Source organism: Nansenia antarctica (assembly GCF_963989245.1).
Source record: "Nansenia antarctica genome assembly, chromosome: 13".
NCBI lineage: Eukaryota > Metazoa > Chordata > Actinopteri > Argentiniformes > Microstomatidae > Nansenia > Nansenia antarctica.
In genome coordinates, this window is record NC_137683.1 from 6,737,413 (window position 1) to 6,757,913 (window position 20,501).

Sequence of the window (20,501 nt, forward strand, 5' to 3'; positions counted from 1 at the left end):
TCCAGGCCGGTGCGTTAGATGTCAATTCCTCCTTTTCTCCTCCAAAAGACGGCTGACGGGATCCCAGACCAGACAACAGGCAGCAAAGACACCGGTAAATAAGCGGGTTATTCTCACCCTAAGAGAAAAAGAAAGATTGCAATCGAAATGAATAGTCTATTTATCCTAAATTGTACAAAATAGGAATTGTTTGACATACAAAAAGAATCCATTTTGAAAAATAGATGTATATCTTTTGTGTTATGTAAACAGTAGACTAATGGAACTTAGACTGTGAGTTTGACATACAAAAAGAATCCATTTTGAAAAATAGATGTATATCTTTTGTGTTATGTAAACAGCAGACTAAGAATGGAAACTGAAACTATGACTGAAAGTGAATACTTGTGAGAATTGACTGTCACTGGTGACGAACGGAGAAACAGAACATGTCATCCGCGACGCACACTGCGGTGAATTAGGAAACTAGGTTTTGAACGACACGTTGTCTAGTAAAAACAGAAACATGACATAAATAATGGGTAATTGTGGCAGTTTTGATATTAAGGGGAAATATTAGAATAGTGTAGGATTGAAAGGTTATGTGTTAGAATTAGGGTCAAGATTAGGGATACTGTATGTTCAGTGACAGAGAGAGAGCAGAGAAGGCCACAGGTGGGGGCTGTGGGGTGTGTGTTTGAGACAGAGAGAGTAGTCAGGTTTGTTATATAATTTCGTGGGAATTTTTTGGGGATTTGCTAATCTATACATTTTTGGAAAGGGCATTGTATGAGGAACCAGAAAATATATGTTTCCATTTGCACAGATGTCTGAAAGGCGGCCATCTTGGCATTTAAGAAATGGCCGCCATAATACACACGTTTTGTAATATCTTGGCTTCTAAATAAGCTAGAACATTTTAACTGCTAAACCTACATTTTCAGGGTCAAGGAATCCAATGGTTGTAGTTACAAAGCTATTTTTTGTATTTTTTTTTTTTTATATCATCACATAACAATTTGTAACTTATACTTTAAGAAATTGTCGTTTTTCTATTACTTCCATACGTGAGTCCACAGACCACAGTATGATCACGACAACCTCCTGCATTAGATAGTCTCGTTGTTATGATTTAAACTTTTGTTGGCTTTTTGGGGGGATTTGCTAATCTATACATTTTTGGATGTTATGGCAACAGCCAGCAACCAGTAAGGCAATACAGAGGCAGGTACATCTTTAGCCTAATGGCATATTTAATGATCTTCTTTCGGCGTATGGGTAGTTGTTTTCCTCTCCACTCCACCATGCTCGGGGCCGAGGGGCTACCCTTTTACCACCCCGAGACCTGGTTGAGGGGCTCACCCGGGCTATATTTCTGGACACCCCTCCAGAAGCCACGTCATCGTCTCGTCATCTAATACCGACAGAACATGCATCCCGTTGGGTGGGTGGTACACCAGGCAATCCAGGATAACATGGTCTGCGGTTTGGTCCTCTGCGCCACACTCGCACGATGCATTTGGGGCCAAGCCCCATCTGTGCATTGATGAGCGGAAACGCCCGATGCCGGTCCGGAGACGATTGAGCCTCACCCAGGATAGCCTTGGCAAGTCCATCCCGAGGGGCTCAGGGCCGGCGACTGGGATATGGTCGCGGAGTTTGGAGGTGTTTGCCTCCCACTCCGCGCGCCACATATAATCCGCCCATCCTGCCGCACTGATGTTAAGATCTCTGCATTGCTGCCTGAGATCCTGTGCGGCAGGCACAAATGGGTGTCTCGACTTGAGACGCCGGGAGGGCTCCGCTGTTATAGTGAGCCTATCGTGGAGCAGATGGTTATTAAGCTCCACGGCCCGGCAGGCGAGACGTGCTGTGGCTCCCATGCGGCGGAGGCCTGCGGGCTGGATGCCTGCTAGGGTGGGAAGGTTGTCCACAGGGGTAGGACGCAGGCATCCTGTCACAAACCGCAAGGCTTCGTTTATAGGCGAGTCGATGAGGCGGGTGTGGGCACTGCGACACCATACTGGGGCGCAGTATTCACTAGTTGAATAAAGGAGGGCTAGGGCTGCCGTGTGCAAGGTCTTTGCGCCGGCGCCCCAGCCTGAGCCAACCAGTCGCCTCATCAACGCCACACGAGCTGTTAACTTCTTGCGCAGTGACTCGAGGTGCCGGCGAAACGTGAGCGTCCTGTCCAATGTCACGCCGAGATAGATTGGCTCAGCGGAACATGGCAGGGGAGTTCCATCTAGGTATACTCTAAGCTCACATTTAGCCTCCCTGTTGTTAAGGTGGAAGGCAGCCGACACCGTCTTTGCCTCGCTAAGCTTCAATCTCCATTTCCGGAAGTATGCCACTAGTGTCTGCATGTCCTGGCTCAGAATCCCCTCCACAGACTGCCAATTTCCAGCAGAGTACACCACTGCGAGGTCGTCTGCGTAGGCGTACTTCCGCGAGAGTGTGTTGGACAGGTCATAGGTGTAGATATTATAGAGGAGGGGGGCCAGGACCGATCCCTGAGGGACGTCGTTCTTAAGGCGTCGAAGCCTGCTTAGCTGTCCGCAACCGGTGGTAAGGGTAAAGCTGCGGTTACGGATGAGCTCCATGATCATTCTGACCATGTGCCTGTCCGGCAGCAGGCGGAGCAGCTTGCAGGTGAGGCCGCGATGCCATACGGTATCGTAGCCAGCCGTCAGGTCTATAAAGACGGCCCCGTCTCGAGGATCTTGAAGGGGATGCATAACAGAGAGATGGGACGGTAACTCTTAGGGTCCCCTTCAGGCTTATTCGGTTTAGGGATCGTAACAACTAGGGCTCTTCGCCAGATTTTGGGGATCTTGAGTTGGCGCAAACAGGAAGTGAGGAACGCTCTCAGGCAGGACTTCAAGGCGGGTGCGGCATGGAGAATAAGCTCCGTATATCATATTTAATGATAAAAATAGGGAATGAAACAAAATAAATGAATGGGAGGAATGTGGGGAGTGTATGGTGTGCTGGTTGTTCTGTTTGTGGGATGTGTATTTACTCTATGTGTAATGACAGGCGGGTTGTGTATCTTGACTATGTATAAGCGTTTATGCTATGTGTGATGTAATAATTTAATTAATTTAAATAATTTTGCCATTTAGCAGACGCTTTTATCCAAAGCGACTTACAATTACGAATTACAGGGACATTCCCCCTGGAGTAACTGAGGGCTAAGTGCCTTACCCAAGGGCACACTAGTAGTGGTGTGGCTTCAGGCGGGATTTGAACTCACAACCTTCCGATCCCAAGTCCAACTCACTATCCACTAGACCACCACTACCCACACACTAGACCACCTGATGTGATATGTGAATGGCGAGTCCAATGCGTGCCAATGTGAGCTGGGCTGTTAGATTAGTTAATCATCATCACTTTCGTGCGTCACAGCTTGGGAATCGTCATCGTTCTGGCACTGGCTGCTGCACATGTCGGTACAGGCTAAGTTCTTAGCTCTGCATGAACATCTGCCAGAAGAACAGTCAGTTTTGCATTTGCATTGTACCATCTCAATGATGGACTTTGGGGCTGGGAGGACGTCTGTGGTTGTTGGTTTAAGCATGCCATCCTCATGTTTGGAGTACCAATTTTGCAGGGGATCCAATTAGCCTATGGATCCTGCAGAGCAATGGCTGCCTGTGCCCATATTTTTTTTTTTTTTAAGAAGAAGAATACAAAAAATGGCTTTGTAACTCCAACCATTGGATTCATTGACCCTGAAAATGTAGGTTTAGCAGTTAAAATCAATGTTCTAGCTTATTTAGAAGCCAAGATATTACAAAACGTGTGTATTATGGCGGCCATTTTGTAAATGCCAAGATGGCCGCCTTTCAGACATCTGTGCAAATGGAAACATATATTTTCTGATTCCTCATACAATGCCCTTTCCAAAAATGTATAGATTAGCAAATCCCCAAAAAATTCCCACGAAAGTTTAAATTGAAACATAGTGAACCTGACTAGAGGGAGTGTGTGTGTTTGAGACAGAGAGAGGGAGTGTGTGTGTTTGAGACAGAGAGAGGGAGTGTGTGTGTAAGAGATAAGAGAGAGTGTGTGAGAGAGTGAGAAACAGAGAGAGAAATGAGAGGACCCAACTAATCACAGACGTGTGTATGGTTGTGATTTAACTACAGGGGAAGAGGGCGAGAGAGGAATGTTAAAGTTGTTTAAGGAGGAGGGTGAGGAGAGATTGAGAAATATTAAGAAAATACGCCTAGAACTGATACTAAAAAACAAGAAAGGTAGAAAAGATGAAACAGAAACTAGAAAAAGAAGCATAATATAAACCACAAGACTTGTGGAGTGACAGAATGCATGAACTATGCAGAACATGCAGTTGAGGATCTCAGACGAAAGAAAGAGAAAAAAAAGAAAAAAAACAGTCAGCTGATGCTAGAGACAGAGAGGGAGAGAGAGCGAGAGGGGGAAAGAGAGAGAGAGGGGGAGAAAGAGAGAGAGAAAGCAGTAGAAAGCAGGAGAGAGAGAAAGCAGTAGAAAGTGACAGAGAGAGAGAGCGAGAGCAGGAGAGAGAGACAGAGAGGAGAGAGAGAGTAGAGAGACAGACAGAGACAGACAGACAGAGACAGAGAGACAGAGAGAAACAGACAGACAGAGAGACAGACAGAGAGGGAGAAACAGACAGAGAAACAGACAGAGAGAGAGACAGAGAGAGACAGAGAGAGAAACAGACAGAGACAGAGAGAAACAGAGAGAAACAGACAGACAGAGAGACAGACAGAGAGGGAGAAACAGACAGACAGACAGACAGAGAGAGAGAGAAACAGACAGACAGACAGAGAGAGAGAGAAACAGACAGACAGACAGACAGAGAGAGAGAGAAACAGACAGAGAGAGAGAGAGAAACAGACAGACAGACAGAGAGAGAGAGAGAAACAGACAGACAGACCGACAGAGAGAGAGAGAGAAACAGACAGAGAGAGAGACAGACAGAGACAGGGAGAGACACACAGCCACACACACACCACACACACACACATACTTCTCTGTTATAGACCTTAACAATGCGTTCTTCTCCATCCCAGTGGATAAAGATTCACAGGGGTGGTTCGCATTTACATACGAACACAAATAATACACATACACACGAATTTGGACGAATGACAAAGTTTATAGAATAAATGGGAAAATTACCACAAAGCCTCTACAAAACAGCGGCTCATTTGATACATGGTCTTTTGCCACGTATCAACAGCAGGGAATGATTGACAGTATTAATGCACATTTTCACATATATAATTACACACAATTTCCCAAAAAATTATATAGTGATAATGGCGCACATTTCGTGAACGAATTGATCAAACACGTGTCCAAACACCTGGACATTGAACTAAAGAATCACTGTTCCTATCACCCTCAAAGTGCAGGGTTGATAGAGAGAACGAACGGCACAATCAAACTAAGACTTAAGAAAGCAATGGAAGAAACGGGGCGAAGGTGGGAAGAGTGTGTTTCTCTAGTGGAAACACACATGAGAATAACACCGACACCTATGGGTTTAGACTACCCATAGTAGACGACATTAGGGAAGTAGATTTGGCAGAAACGGAAAACACACTGGCCACGTGGATGGCCCAGCTATTTAGGAAACAGGAAATAGCCAGAACAAATGATCTGCCAGACCTCTCTGTTTCCCTACACTGATTCCAGACTACAACCTGGTGACCAGATCCTCATCAAAGAAATAAAAAGAAAACATTGGTACAGCCCGCGGTGGGTTGGGCCATTTGAGGTGCTGCTGAGCACCCCAACTGCTGTCAAGATCGCAGAACGAGATACGTGGATACACCAAAGCCATTGTAAGAAAGTGACATTGTTTCCCTGGAACGACGGGTAGTGGTGGAAGCCCGGCTACAAAGGGGTCTATTCTTATAGTGAGTGGTACGTCTCAAACCCGGTGAAGAATTCTCCAGATCCACTACTTCTTAGAATGAGGGGACCACATCCTCCCGACGACCCAAACGAGACGCCCAAGTCCAGGCACACGACCCAGTCTGGGGCAGTAATGTCCCAGATGACAAGAAACTCTGGACTACTAGTCAAAAGATTGTACATGCATTATTCCCCTGGATAGGGGTAGGGAAGCATTCCCTGCGCCTAGAAACCATGAACTATCAATTAGAGACATTTGTAAATGCATCCCTTACGATAAACGAAGCCCAGAACCGCGAAATCGATCAGATCAGACTGATGGTACTCCAGAACCGAATGGCTCTTGACCTATTGACTGCAGTGGCAGGAGGAACATGTGTGATGCTTAACACCACATGCTGCACTTACATCACCGACAACTTACACTCGCCCAATGTGACTGACGCTATGAACCGACTCCGTGACTTGCAACACATCCTGACAACATCCCACACTGATCAGAATGCGTGGGGATGGTTGGATTGGCTGAACCTGGGAGACATGAAACAACTATTAGTAAAAGGACTAATGATTTTCTTTGTTGTAATGATATTTCTGGCTGTGCTCGTTTGTTGTGTCTTCCCCTGCTTCAAAGCTATGACTAACAAACTGATTTCAGGAATATTTGTACAACAAATGTTGACTCAAGAAATTATGATGGAACCTAAGTACCAACCTCTAACCCAAGTTGAGAAAGATGAATATTAATGTCTGTGATCTGTACGGCGACGTTGAATGACGGTGGAACTAGAAAATGTGAAAGCAAGATAGCTCTACCTGAATAAAGAGACGAATGTTTGTATCGTGATAAAATATGAAAAACAGCAGGGAAATGTTAGAGTTGAATGATGTTTTCATAATGTTATAATGTTATAAATGTTTTAAAGAGGACACTCTGTACATTTTTGTCCTATTCTGTGAATTCAGTAGGCTCCAACCCCGTGCTCTCTTTGCTGTAGCACAAACTTACAAGCTGCCCATTGTAACATTTCTTATCTGGTGTCTTAGCTAGGGCTTCATTCCTGGGGGCCCTGTCATAAATCAGATTTTGCTAAAGCTGTGTGTTATGAAGGCCCACAATTTAGAGCCAGTTAGTTTCCCCAAATCAGCCCTATTTTGCCCCTGTTATTTCCTTAATTATTTTCCATACTATTCATGTACGTTTTCATGAAGGTGTATGTATTGTTATTGTAATTGTATAAGTTCTGTCTTGGATTTGTTCAGTGTTGTGAAAGCGCCAGATTAGTGGGCGTGGTTTTGATTGGCGTACGTGACCGGATGTATGATTGGCGTACGTGACCGGATGTATGTTCGGTTGGTATATATAGCGACGGAAGTGGTCGGTGCGTTAGAGTGACATGAGAAGGAGAAGGAGAAGGAGCCCGAGGTGGAGATAGAGTACATCACAGAGGAACCAGAGATCTTCGACCCCAACTTCATCTTCTTCAAGAGGATCTTCGAGGCCTTCAAGCTGACAGACGACGTGAAGAAGAGTTCGGAGTTTTTAGTGAGTTAACAGCGCTAGCCCAGTTTAGCTGTGTCACCGTTAGCCAGCCTTGCTAGCCGCCGGCTGCTAACGTTGGCGCATAGCGAGACCCAAGCCGGACAGAGTCGTCGCCTCCGAGGTGGATTGCGACCGACCGCTGACACCACCGGAGCTGACCGTGGACCACCGGACCTGAGCCATTCACACCTCGTCGTTTGCTACGAAGACGCCCCTTTCCCTTCAAATTGCAACGTCACTCCCCCCCCTTGTCTGCTGCCTTCCTCGAGTCACATGCGAGCTCCAACCAGGCCTCAACGCGCTCATTTCAGTCCGGGACTCTAAGCCTTTTCAGGCCAGGTACTGTGTGTGAGTGAGTGAGTGAGTGTGTGTGAGGCCGGCGGGGAGGGAGTATATTGGGATGTATATATAATTTGTATAAATAAATGTGTTTGTTCATATTCGATACATTGCTGTGTGTTTAGTTGTCTGTTAGCTAATGCTAATGCTAATGCTAATGCTAATGCTAATGCTAATGCTAGTAATGCTAGTCTAAAGGGTTGCTGGCGCCCCCTGCCTCTATCCTCCTACACTGCCGATTTAGCTCAGAGTTAGTTAGATAACCAGCCCTTCCTAAAATTCTACAGTCCTTTAGCTACTCCCTGGTTACAATTGGTCCTTCGAGCCGGATAGGTTGTGTAGTGATAGCATGGCTGAGCGCAGCCAACCAGACAAGACAGTTACCCCCCCTTCTCCGCCCCCTGAGCCAGAGCCACGACCACAGAGAGTCCCGCGGTTGCCTCAGAGGTTACAAGAGTATGAGCTTGAGCTCGAAAGCTCACTGAGTGGTAGTGAGGAGCGCACTCCACGGGATACAGTGGTCGGAGAGGCCGAGGTGTCCGCCGGCGCGCGGGTGGCTAGCACCGAGACAGCCATCAAAGAGCACCAGCCTGAGGATGAGATGGCAGAACAGCAGGGTTTTGCCGTAGAAACGGAAGAGCAGGAAGGAGAGGCCCGGTCTGACAGCGCCTGCGGGCGGAAGAGGGAGGGCCTCAGCCTTAACGATCTGCCTCCCAGTACGGCGCGCTCGAGACCTAGCTCCTGCCGTTCAGTGGCTTCCTCCCGGTCCAGGGTTTCCGTGGGCAGTTCTGCCTCTGGGGCGGATAGCATGCACTCCAGAGGGAGTAGTGCCGCGCTGTTAGAATGTATGCGCCAACAGGCCGAGATGGCGTTAGAGCGGGAACGCCTCCAGTTCGAGCGTGAACGCCTCCAGATGGAAGGAGCGGAACGCGCGGCGGAGAGGCAGCGCCAGGAGGCGCTAGAACGTGAACGCCTCCAGATGGAGCGCGACCGCCTCCAGATGGAGAGAGAGCAACTGCACGCGAAGACGATGGAGGAAGTGATGCAGACCATGCGCGACGTGTGCATCAGCAGAGCTCCGTCGGCCCGTAGCTCCAGAGCATCATCCGCACGGCCCTCTCGAGTGCCATCTCCTGAACCCCCCGCCGATGGCTCCATGACCCCCGCCATGACTGTCCAACTACAGGCCCAGCTGACCACCTTGAAGGAAGAGGACCAGGGACCCGACCGCTACGCGGCCCAGAGGGAGCCAGCGTCGCTGCCCGGGAGGGGAGCCATTCCCCAAGAGCGTAGCACACCCCTAGGTCCTCCAGTGAACCAAAAGGCATGCGGGCCGGACACCCAGACCGTCACTCCAGCCCCGATCATCCACTACAGGATGTTTCCCCAGGTGGAGGGACCCAAGTTCCCCTTCTTCAAGGACGAGGACAGGAGCCAGTATGTGGAACTACGCATCTGCCTAGACACGCTCTTGGACGACTCCTGCTCAGAGTCCTACAAATATGCGATTCTCCTTCAGCATGTGAGGAACCCCAGAGCCCACAACATGGTTCTGGCCCATGCCTCCGCACCGACACCTTACACCAGAGCGCTCGCCGACTTGGATGCCCGCTACGGTCGTCCCTGGAACCACGCCCTTGCTGAACTGCAAGCCCTCGAACAGCAGGCCCCCATCAAGGATGAACGGGCGCTGGATGACTTCGCGCTCCGCGTGCACACCTTGGTTGGAATGCTGAAGACGCAGGGCCCAGCTGGCGCCAGCGAGATCAACAGCACCTCCAACGTAGAGCGGCTGCTCCGCAAGATCCCACGCTTCCGGCAGGAGAGGTTCCGGCGACAGCAGCGCGTTTGTAACCCCGGGAAGTTGGGTCTGAGCATGGCTGCCTTCGCGGAGTTCCTACTGGAGGAAGTGCATGACACCAACGTAGACGCCATGGGTTACGCTGAGCCGAAGAAGGAGAGGGAGAAGGGAGACCGCTGGGACAGGCCGAGCTCGAACAGAGGACGCCCAGTAGGAGTGCTGCACACGGAGGAGGAGCCTCGGAGAGAGAGGAAAGCCCGACCTGAGGGAAAGGATTCCTCTCAACCCCCTCAAAAGGGACGGAGAGGTCCACCGCCATGTCCGTACTGCACCAGCGAGCACTGGTTCAATGAGTGCAGTGACTTCAACAACCTGAGTACCGAGGCCAAGCAGAGGTGGCTCGAGGAGAACAAGAGGTGCTGGAACTGTGGGCGCGACCATCTGGCTAAGAACTGTACCTTGAGGAGAAAGTGCAACCGCTGTGAGGAGGTCCACCTCAACATCCTACACGAGGTCTCCCTCGCCAGGTCCACGGAGGGCACCAGAAGCCCTAGGTCCGGTAGCGCACCGGAAGAGGAAACACCTGTCTACTATCTAGACCCAACCCAGAGCAGCGGCTCCAAGGTCCTACTGAAGGTGGTGAAGGTCCGACTTCACCACAACAACGCTGTGTACGACACGTACGCCGTTCTAGACGACGGGTCGGAACGGACCATCCTTCTCCAGGAGGCAGTGCGCCAGTTGGGGCTCCAAGGGACTGAGGAGAAGCTGACTCTGCGCACGATACGTCGCGACCTTAAAGAGGTCACCGGGGCGAGAATCAACTTCTCTATCTCCCCGGCGGGGCGGCCGGCGGACAGATATCGGCTTCAGAATGTCTTCACCGCAGACCAGTTAGCGCTCTCCCGCTACGACTACCCCCTGGAGAGATTACGCGCAAGATATTCCCACCTACGGCGAGTAGACCTACATCCGATAGAAGGAGCGGAGCCAACCCTTCTCATCGGCTCGGACAACGCTGCACTGATCGTGTCGCTCCGTCCTCCGCTGAGAGGACCACGAGGCTGCCCGATGGCTGTTAAGACTGCGCTTGGGTGGGCCCTCCAAGGCGCTACCGAGTGGAGAGATAGAGACGGGAGAGCTACGTCATCCCTCCATGTCCGAACCGAAGAAGTGCAGACCATCAACTGCCTTCACACCAGTGTGGACTCCATGAATGCGGCGCTACTAGACAACGTCCAGAAGCTGTGGACGCTAGACGTTGCGCCCTACAAGAATGAGAAGCTCTACGTACGGTCAAAGGAGGACGTCTACGCCATAGACCTCCTTAAAGCAAAGACAGTGCGTATCGAAGTCCAGGGCGTGAAGAGATACGTCACACCACTACTCCGAAGAGAACCCATGCCAGAGTTTCGAGTATCCCCTCGAACCGTCCTACAGTGTCTGACCAGCACTGAGAAGCGTATGAGGAAGGACGAGGTCCTTGCTGCTTCTTACAGAACGGAGATGAAGAAACTGACGGAGTCCGGTCTGGTGAAGAAGCTTGAGCCAGCCGAGGCGAACCAGAGTGCCGAGTCTTGGTACCTCCCGCACCACAATGTTCACCACAACGGGAAGAACCGAGTGGTCTTCAACTGTAGCTACCAGGTGGGGAAGCTCAACCTCAACCACTATCTTCTCCCTGGTCCAACCTTGACCCCAGCCCTCTTGGGAGTTCTGGTGCGATTCCGTCAGCAGCCGATCGCAGTCAGTGGTGACATTAAGCGAATGTTTCACCAGGTCAGGATGTTGGAGGAAGACAAGCCACTCATGAGGTTTCTCTGGAGAGAGGACCCGAGCGACCCCGACCCCTCTATCTACCAGTGGGAGGTGCTACCCTTCGGGACAACCTGCAGGCAGCCCCTGTTGCGCCACCTATGCGCTACAGACTCACGCCGCGCAGGAGACGGCACCTCCTGGAGTGTTTGACGCCGTCCATAAGAGCTTTTACGTGGACAACTGCCTCCACAGTTCGAAGACAGCCACGGAAGCCCGCCAGCTAGTCCAGGACCTGCGTGCTCATCTCCAGGAGGGTGGATTTGAGATCTGCCAGTGGGCCAGCAACGACCCGCAAGTCATCAGAGACCTCCCGGAGGAGGCCACCTCGACCAGCAGCGAGGCTTGGGTCTCTCACTCACCAGATGATGCTCAGGAGATGACGCTCGGACTTATCTGGCAGTTCCAGACCGACACTCTACGCTATCGCAATAAGCCTGCCAAGCCCCAACGCGTCACGATGAGAACGATATACAGCACTCTAGCGAGCCAGTACGACCCACTGGGATATATCGCTCCCTTCACGACGATGGCCAAGGTGCTTGTCCGGGAGCTGTGGGCCCAAGAACGAGGATGGGACGATCCTCTGCCTCGTCACCTAGAAGAGAAGTGGAAGGCCTGGGAGCAGGAACTTCCCACTCTCCAGCACATCAAGCTGCAGCGGAGCTACTTCCCTCCCTCCACGGACCTAGAGAGGAGTGTCATCACGCTACATGTATTCTGCGACGCCTCGGAGATGGCGTACGGGTCCGTGGCATACGTCAGAGCGGCAGAGCTTGGAGGTGAAGTCCACGTCTCGTTTGTCCTGGCACGTTCCCGAGTGGCGCCGAAAAAGCAACAGTCCATCCCAAGACTGGAGCTGTGTGCTGCCCTGAACGGCGCGCAACTGGGAAGGTTCCTGCTCGACGAGCTCCAGCTACCTCTGATGAGCGTCACCATGTGGTCAGACTCAACTACCGTCCTCCAGTGGTTGAAGTCCAGCTCATGTCGGTATAAGGTGTTCGTGGGCACCCGAGTCGCAGAGATTCTGGAGTTGACTGAGGTGAACTGCTGGCGTTATGTAGACACCAAGAGGAACCCTGCTGACGTCATCACGAGAGGGGCAACTCTCCAGGATCTGGCTGAGCCCCACCTGTATCACACGGGACCAGACTTCCTACAGGAGCGGGAGTCAGAGTGGCCAGCCACGCCGGCGTTAGCAGAAGACAGAGAGGACAAGGAGCTGCGTAAGACATTGTTCTGCGGAGCCACCCAGGTCGTAGACCCTGAGACTACTCCGGGAGAGGAGTGTGAGACGCTCGAAGAGCTGCAGAAGAGGATGTTCTGCTCCAAGGCCGGTCTACCCCTAGATACTACGCTCAGCGCCGAAGATTACACCGCGGCGGAGCTCCTGGTGCTGCAGAGTGCCCAACAGGATGCCTTCTCCCGAGAGCTGGAGTGTCTCGAGAAAGGGAAGCCGATCCCCTCGGACAGTAGACTCCGCGGCTTAGCTCCAGAGCTCGACGGTGTTCTCATTCGCGTGGGTGGCAGACTGCGCCGCGCTCAAGATCTAGACCTCGACACGAAGCATCCCATCGTGCTTCCCACTAAGCATCAGGTCACCAGATTGGTCATCAAGCACCATGATGACAAAGTGCAGCACGCGGGTGGAGAGCGTGTCTTCGCGGAGGTACGACGGAGATTCTGGATACTCCATGGACGGGAGGCGGTACGGAGATATCAAAGGTCCTGCTCGGACTGCCAGAGGTGGCGAGCCACGCCGCCGCAGCCCATGATGTCCGATCTGCCCGAGGACCGGCTGCGACTGAGACAGGCTCCGTTCCACTCTACTGGGGTCGACTGTTTCGGGCCACTCCTAGTCCGAAACCGGCGAGCCTCCGAAAAGCGGTGGGGCATCATCTACACGTGCCTGACGACGAGAGCAATGCACCTTGAAGTTCTGCACCAGCTCACAAGCGACAGCTTCCTCATGTCCTTCAAGAGGTTCACCTCCAGGCGAGGGACCCCTAAGACCCTCCGGTCGGACAGAGGCACCAACTTCGTCGGTGGTGAGGCCGAGCTGAGGGCGAGCTACGCTGCGATGACTGAGGAGGCCCGTGACAGACTCGCCTCCCAGCAAGTGAAGTTTGAGTTCAACCCCCCAAATGCTCCACACTTCGGGGGAGCCTGGGAGCGGGAGATTCGCTCAGTAAAGAACGTCCTACGTACCATTCTCGGACAGAAGGTGCCTACCGATGAGGTGCTCGAGACTGTACTAGCAGAGATTGAGGGCATCTTGAACTCCCGGCCCCTAGGCTATACCTCCAGTGATGTAGCAGATCTGGATCCCATTACGCCCAACTTCTTGCTGATGGGGCGGCGAGACTCTGCACTGCCTCAGGTAGTCTACGACCCTGCAGAGCTCACCGGAAGAAGATGGTGGAGGCACAGCCAGGTGCTCGCGGACCAGTTTTGGAGGCAGTTCATACTGCACTACCTGCCGACCCTGCAAGTCAGGCAGAAGTGGACGAGGGAGAGAGACAACTTGTCCGAAGGTGCCGTGGTACTGGTGATCGACCAGTCCCTTCCACGCGCCGCCTGGCAGACAGGCAGAGTGACCAAGGTCCTGCCGGGTCCGGATGGAAGGGTGCGGACGGCCATCGTGGACGTTGGTGGTCGCACGTACACCCGACCTGTGGCACGCCTGATTGAGCTCCCTCAAAGTACAAAGGACACTATCACCTCATACCTCACGCTGCTAGAGCAGCCTAGCCAGTGTGCCTTCCATAGTTAAATGAAACCGAGGGTTTCATGGGGCGGCTGTTATGAAGGCCCACAATTTAGAGCCAGTTAGTTTCCCCAAATTAGCCCTATTTTGCCCCTGTTATTTCCTTAATTATTTTCCATACTATTCATGTACGTTTTCATGAAGGTGTATGTATTGTTATTGTAATTGTATAAGTTCTGTCTTGGATTTGTTCAGTGTTGTGCAAGCGCCAGATTAGTGGGCGTGGTTTTGATTGGCGTACGTGACCGGATGTATGATTGGCGTACGTGACCGGATGTATGTTCGGTTGGTATATATAGCGACGGAAGTGGTCGGTGCGTTAGAGTGACATGAGAAGGAGAAGGAGAAGGAGCCCGAGGTGGAGATAGAGTACATCACAGAGGAACCAGAGATCTTCGACCCCAACTTCATCTTCTTCAAGAGGATCTTCGAGGCCTTCAAGCTGACAGACGACGTGAAGAAGAGTTCGGAGTTTTTAGTGAGTTAACAGCGCTAGCCCAGTTTAGCTGTGTCACCGTTAGCCAGCCTTGCTAGCCGCCGGCTGCTAACGTTGGCGCATAGCGAGACCCAAGCCGGACAGAGTCGTCGCCTCCGAGGTGGATTGCGACCGACCGCTGACACCACCGGAGCTGACCGTGGACCACCGGACCTGAGCCATTCACACCTCGTCGTTTGCTACGAAGACGCCCCTTTCCCTTCAAATTGCAACGTCACTCCCCCCCCTTGTCTGCTGCCTTCCTCGAGTCACATGCGAGCTCCAACCAGGCCTCAACGCGCTCATTTCAGTCCGGGACTCTAAGCCTTTTCAGGCCAGGTACTGTGTGTGAGTGAGTGAGTGAGTGTGTGTGTGGCCGGCGGGGAGGGAGTATATTGGGATGTATATATAATTTATATAAATAAATGTGTTTGTTCATATTCGATACATTGCTGTGTGTTTAGTTGTCTGTTAGCTAATGCTAATGCTAATGCTAATGCTAATGCTAATGCTAATGCTAGTAATGCTAGTCTAAAGGGTTGCTGGCGCCCCCTGCCTCTATCCTCCTACACTGCCGATTTAGCTCAGAGTTAGTTAGATAACCAGCCCTTCCTAAAATTCTACAGTCCTTTAGCTACTCCCTGGTTACACTGTGCTTCCTCACGAGGCTGCCTCCCCCTGTCGATGTGTGTCTCTTTGTGTTTGACAATAAAATACTGGCTCGGAGGGGGAAAGATTCAGTTTGAATCCGAGGTCTCTCGGAGACCTGGGATTCACTCTCCTTGCGCAAGAAAATAAGAATCATGATGAATCCGTGTCTCTTGTTTGAAGTCTACTACGGTCTGTTTGAACTAGCGATGGGTTAACGCTGGGACCGCCGTCGATCGCGACCTTATTCAATCGCGATGAGGTGTTCTTCAGCACTATGATAGTTTAACATAGAGAAGAGTGTACTGACGCACAAAGATCGCTGGAGGGCGATGTCACGCAAGAAGCGTGAACACGCAACACACCACGGGGGAAACGTGATCTCTTTGTTCATTGATCGGAGAGCCCCACTGCCCGCAGCGCAGAGCGCATGCCTTATCGCTGGAACAAGACTGACTGATACACACCACACCTCTGCCATCATACATCGGTCCCACATGTATTTATTTACCATCATATTTTTCAATATAAAACGGTATGATATGGTAGCCTACATTGCAGTCGTCCCGCAGTTCTAGTAGATCGCCGACATCATGTTATTTGATGTACACATTTCACGGCAAGATAATTCCGATTTGTGGCAAACACCCAACAATTGTTCGTTCACTAAACATTATAACATGAACACAGTTATAGCACCAGTTCCTAGCACCTAGTTTCCTAGCACCAGGGGAGCCCCCCCTCCCAAATTTCGTTGTTTGGTACCTGTACTATATCAATGACAAATAAAGACCATTCATTCATTCCTTCAAACAATGACAGTTACAGTCTCGCTCAAACTGTAGCGAGATTAGGAGACTACTAATTGAGAAAAAGAAAAGAAAATACATGAAAGAGATCTTGGTTATGTAATGTGTAAAGTGGAGAGGAGATTGATCGGAACTGCGGGAGTTTTCATTACTAACGAATGATGGTTGATTATTATTATACAAAAATAATAGTAATAAATATTGCAATATTGTGTTATCATAGTTATGAGCTTCACAGTGATAACGTCAGTTTATTTGTCGTGAACTTCACGCCGGCCGTGCCCGTAACATCAGCAGACAATCGACGGCTGTAAGCTTGTAAGCGTTGAAACCTGCTTGGCAGCTTTGAAACCCGCTTGGCAGCTTTGAAACCCGCTTGGCTCGCTCATGAATTGTCAGCTATTGTTTGCTAATGGGAAACGATCAATAAGATTACCCTCCCCCGTGTATCAACCATCAAGTGATTGTAACTCACTTTAGAAACTAGTTCTTAGCCTACACGTTTCTTTGTCAAATACATGCTCTGCATGTTTCTCTAAAATGCATAAAGTTCCTATAAGCAGAGAAGTGGGGAAATTATTAGAGCAATCTGATATGAAGCTTGAGTCAGCTGAGAACGAACTATGGAACAGATTAAATGCTATATATGGAGAGGAGATTGATTGAGACTGCGGGAGCTTTACTAATGAATGAAAGTTGATTATCATTATTAAAAAAGAATAGTAATAAATATTGCAATATTGTGTTATCATAGTTATGAGCTTCACAAAGTCTGTTTATTTGTCGTGAACTTCACGCCGGCCCTAACATCAGCAGACACATGAACACAGTGAGGATTCAAACAAACAAAATAATTAATACACATCATTTCATTTATAATGTGCAGTAAACAAACAAAATAATGTATACTCTCTGCAATTGGCTACTATACAATGGTGCCAAAATCAACTATCCAAATATGAATCTGCGTATATCTATGTACAACCTTGTTGTAGCCTACATTGCAGTCGTCCCGCAGTTCTAGTAGATCGCCGACATCATGTTATTTGATGTACACATTTCACGGCAAGATAATTCCGATTTGTGGCAAACACCCAACAATTGTTCGTTCACTAAACATTATAACATGAACACAGTTATAGCACCAGTTCCTAGCACCTAGTTTCCTAGCACCAGGGGAGCCCCCCCTCCCAAATTTCGTTGTTTGGTACCTGTACTATATCAATGACAAATAAAGACCATTCATTCATTCCTTCAAACAATGACAGTTACAGTCTCGCTGTAGCACTGTTCCTATATTAGCATATTCAACCGGTGACTGTTCAAGATTCATAGACAGATTGTCCCTTTTGCATATCATCATAATAGGCATTCGTGTCATCATGTTCTTTACACATTACATAACCAAGATTTATTTTGCAATCACAACAATGTCAACACAATCACAACAGAATCTTATTTAATCCAATCAGGTTGTATATATAATCTATATATATAATCTATATATTGGTTTCAATATACCTCCATAGCAGTCTACAGTCTAATTTAGCTATATCTATAATTACATTATGAGAACATCAGTATTTTTACGCCTTTGGTTGTATTGTCTGAACGAACATTGATTGGGAGACATACTGTACAGTTTATCATTTTCATAACTGTCTGCACATATACATATCTTATTTTGATTGTTATTGTAGCCTATATATATAAACACAAATATCAGTCTTATGCACTGTGTCTCATTCAGCACTGAAGCCTGAATTTGAGCACAGTGTGTGCCCCCTAGAAAAAGATGGCAGCCACAAATACACAGACACACACAGAAATACTGCTAAAACGCTTTATACTAACTCGATTTTGAAAATGTAAAAATGCTGGGTGGTAGAACGCACATATCTAGGAAAAGTCATGAAAGGAGGGTCCTGAAATGTGATCGAGTGCAAAGGTAGAATTTTTTTTGTACTCACTGGTGCTGTTTAACACCTCACGGCTGTTCTAGTGTTAAGCATTGCCTGCCTTACAACCAGGCTGAATCAGAATATAGTATTTAACCCTATCTGACACCATTGTAACACGTAAAGCTGAAAGCAATGCTGAACGTGTTGTTAAAAAACGTTATCTTACCCCTGCAGTGGCTGAGAATTTCAAAGCTTTAATGAACAGTAATCACACAACTCCCACGTTATATGAAAACGACTTAGTAATTACCTTTAACAATAAAGTAAAAATGGCCCTAGATTCCCTGGCACCTACCAAAGAAAAAAAGGTTGGAGCCAAGAGGAGAGCACCATGGCGTAACAGTGAAATAAATCTCCTAAAGAGAACATGTAGGAAAGCTGAGCGCAGATGGAGAAAGAGCAAATTACAGGTTGATCAGAATATTTTTTAAAGAACATCTATCTGCCTTTAATTTGGCAATGCGAAATGCTAGGAAAAATCACTTCTCAAATATAATATCTACAAACAAGAATAACCCCAGGGTCTTGTTCTCGACAATTGATTGCCTTGTAAACCCTGCTCCTAGAACACTAGACGGCGCAGCCTCTGGCACCGAATGCGAGGAATTTGCAGCCCACTTCAGTGATAAGATAACAAATATTAGAATGTGTATTACTCAGGAAAGACCTAGTTTGTGTAACACTAGATCCACCACCACAGAACATGACTATGAGCATGTTCACCATGATTAGTACTGAAACATTAGGTAAAATTGTGTCACAGCTTAAACCGTCTACGTGTCCTCTTGACCCTATTCCTACCACCTTTTTAAGGACATTTTTGAATCTGTGTCTGATGACATACTAGGCATTGTAAATCACTCCCTACTTAAAGGGATATTTCCAGCGGCGCTTAAAACTGCCCTGGTTAGACCCACCCTGAAGAAAAGTAACCAAGATCCTTCTGATCCAAAAAACTGTAGACCAATATCCAATCTCACTTTTCTAAGCAACATTTTTGAAAAGGCAGCGTATAAACAACTTCATGAATTCTTAGTCTTAAATAATAGGTATGACCCACTTCAGTCAGGTTTCCGATCATACCACAGCACAGAAACCGCTTTGCTTAAGGTAACTAATGACCATAGGATAAATGCAGACTCGAAAAAAACTCTCGATTCTTGTACTCTTAGACTTAAGTGCAGCCTTTGATACGGTAGACCATTCCATACTTATTGAGAGACTTGAAAACTGGGTTGGCCTCTCAGGTCCGGTCTTAAACTGGTTCAGGACTTACCTGGCTGACCGAGACTACTTTGTAGCCCTTGGTGACCATAAGTCAAAAAATTATAGCGCATTCTGTGGAGTTCCCCAGGGGTCCATTTTAGGGCCGTTGCTTTTTTATTTATTTTTTAAAAATAATAATTTGTTTTTCAGATTTTATCCCTTTTTCACCCAATTTGGTAGCCAATTGAACCCAACCTAGCATCCAATTATCCCCTGCCTATTGCGAAGGATCCGCCGCACGACCCCGTGGCCGGCAGTCCCAGAAGAGGCCGCCAGGCAGACTAGCTGACTGGCTCCTCGAGCCCAGCACCTGTTATTCCGGCACCCCGGGGGCGCTGTTGCGCGACGGATCCTTGTCCGGAAATACTCCTATACCGCCCTCGGGAGCGGCCGCCCAATATGCCGCTCCCCGTGTGTGCCCCAGCCATATCCGGATCTGGCGAGCTGGGATACGATCCCAGTCCCCGGTGGGCAGCTTGCACTAGTGGCCAGTGATTAGACCGCTACACCACCGCGGGGCAGGACCGTTGCTTTTTAGCCTATACATGCTACCCCTCAGTTCTGTTATCAAGAGGCATAGCGTTAACTACCACAGCTATGCTGACGACACTCAGCTTTATATCTCAGTAACTCCCGACGACTACAAGATGATCGACCACCTGATAGATTGTATTGCTGATATTAATATTTGGATGACACAACATTTTCTCCAACTCAATCAAGAAAAAACAGAGGTATTGATCATTGGCGATAAAACTGGGAGAGAGAAATTATCTGCACACTTGAAAACACTAGCTCTTAACACTAAGTGTCAGGCTAGGAATCTTGGTGTCATAATTGACCCAGATCTACATTTTTAAACTCATATCAATAATACTATTAAAACATCCTTCTACCATCTAAGAAACATCACTAAGGTACAATCATTTCTCTCCCAGGCAGACACGGAAAAATTAATGCATGCGTTTGTTACTAGTAGGCTAGATTACTGTAATGCTCTCCTGACAGGTCTCCCCCAAAAAATGATTAATAGACTTGAAATGGTTCAGAATGCTGCTGCTCGTGTCCTTACTAGGACCAAACGAAGAGCGCACATCACACCTGTCTTGAGATCACTACACTGGCTCCCTGTCAGTTATAGAATATACTTTAAGATCCTTTTACTAGTCTATAAATCACTCCACT